The 2,057-nt window shown below is 40.1% G+C and overlaps 1 pseudogene; it reads left to right on the top strand.

The window, feature by feature from the left end:
* The first annotated feature begins 395 nt into the window (after window positions 1–395).
* Window positions 396–456, top strand: LOC127690334 (uncharacterized; annotated as a pseudogene).
* The last annotated feature ends 1,601 nt before the right edge of the window (window positions 457–2,057 follow it).

Raw genomic sequence — 2,057 nt, 5'->3', positions numbered from 1 at the left:
ATAAGCCTTTTTTTAAAAGATTAGAAAGATACACAAATATCATTTTGAAAATGACATTCATCTAATAACCTTAAAAAATTAGGCTGGCTATGGATTTGGCTCAGTAAAGCATGTGCTTTGCAAGCCCAACGACCCGAGATAGATTCATTCCCAGAACCAAATTAATGTTATGTTGGTTGTGGCACATGCTTATAGTTTCAGAGCTGGGAGCTGGAGACAGAAGGATCCCATCGAGACGCCCTTGGCCTGTAAAGATCCTAGATCAGGAGTAGGGATGGCTGTGAGTCACCATGTGGTTGCTGATGCTTGAACTCAGGACCTTTGGAAGAGCAGTTGGTACTCTTCCCCTCTGAGCCATCTTTCCAGCCTTGTGCTGAACTTAATGAATGTAGCTTAGTCTATGATGATCCTATCCCAAACCTGTTGAACCACAGTTATGGATCTGGCTTTTGAGATGGATCATTACAATGGATTGTTGTGTTCTGTTTAATTTTGGAAGTAATTTAATGCCTATGTTTCTTTGCTTTTTATTTTTAAAGCCAGTGACGACAAGATTTGAGAATGCAAACTAGATGTGGTAAACATCCAGAAAATGCAGAGACAAAAAGAACATGCACAGTATTAGTACTGGGATGTTTGAGATAGGGTCTCCATGGCCCTGGCTGTCCCTGTTAATCTGTCTAGTGATCAGGACAGTATCTGGCATGGCCTGCAGAGTTGATTCTTGTACATTCTTGTGGGCTGTATGTAAATGGATTGTTTTGCCATTTACATCCTGTTCTGTGAAGGTTGTGGTGAGCTGACACAGCTGTGCAGACTGAGCAGAGTGAATGAATTCATGATCTTAAAACAGCAGATCACCATCTCCGTGACTGAAAACTTGATAATGAGCTATTTCCTTAGGGATCCCACAGTGGATACTTGGGAAGGCTGCAATAAACATCCAGTATAAATATTTCTTCAATTCAGTTTGTGTCAGAAGATTAAACAGAGTTCCCTAGTACATGTTCTACTTCCATTGTTATTGAGTTTTCACTTAGTACATCAAGCACACTAATGTCAGTCTCCTAACTAGCATGATTGTGCACATGATAAGGTTTCCCTGTGACATTGTCTGTTTTTTGTTTTTGTTTTTGTTTTTGGATTTGGTTTTTTGAGACAGGGTTTCTCTGCATAGCCCTGGCTATCCTGAAACTCATTCTGTAGACCAGGATGGCCTCGAACTCAGAAATCTGCCTACCTCTGCCTCCCAGAGTGCTGGGATTACAGGCGTGCACCACCAGCAGCACAGCCCAGCTCCCTGTGACATTGTCAAACAGTGACTTGATTACATTTGTCCAGCCCTCCCTATCCATTTCTTAATTTTGAGACAGGGTTTCTCTTTGACTAATTGGTCTTTATTCCACCTGTCTCTGCTTCCCAAGCGCTAAGACTAAATGGGCTTTAATTTCTAAATTCTTAACTGCTGCATACTTCCATTTTACTTTATGGTAATTGACAAGGACTTAACTTGATTTTCTTTTTCCAACTGTATCTCAAAAGTGTCCTAATATGCAACTATAGAGATGGCCTCAATTTAGAGATGGCCTCAGTTTAGAAAAAGTCACCATGCTTATCCTTAAAATACTGTAGCAAGAACTAGATGGCAAAAGGCAAACGCAGGAACGTCACTAACAGATATCAAGGCAATACGGAAGCATCTGAACCCAATTCTCCTTTGATAGCATGTCCTGAACATCCCATCACACCAGTAAAACAAGATTTGGATTTAAAATCACTGGTCATGATGCTGGTAAAGGAACACATGAAGGACATACTTTAAGAAATTCAGGAGAAAATGGATCAAAAGATAGAAGCCCTTGCAAGGGAAGCACAAAAATCACTGAAAGAAATTCAGGAAAATACAAAAGCAAATAAGGAGGAAATGCAAAAATCACTTAAAGAAATACAGGAGAACTTTGGTCAACAGGCTGAGGTCATGAAAGAGGAAACACAAAAAGCTCTTAAAGAATTACAGGAAAGCACAAACAAGCAAGTGAAGGAGATAAGCAAAACCA

The sequence above is a fragment of the Apodemus sylvaticus genome, chromosome 7, assembly GCF_947179515.1.
Source record: "Apodemus sylvaticus chromosome 7, mApoSyl1.1, whole genome shotgun sequence".
Taxonomy (NCBI): domain Eukaryota; kingdom Metazoa; phylum Chordata; class Mammalia; order Rodentia; family Muridae; genus Apodemus; species Apodemus sylvaticus.
The sequence above is the reverse complement of the archived record's forward strand: the minus strand, read 5'-3'. Positions and strand labels throughout refer to the sequence as shown.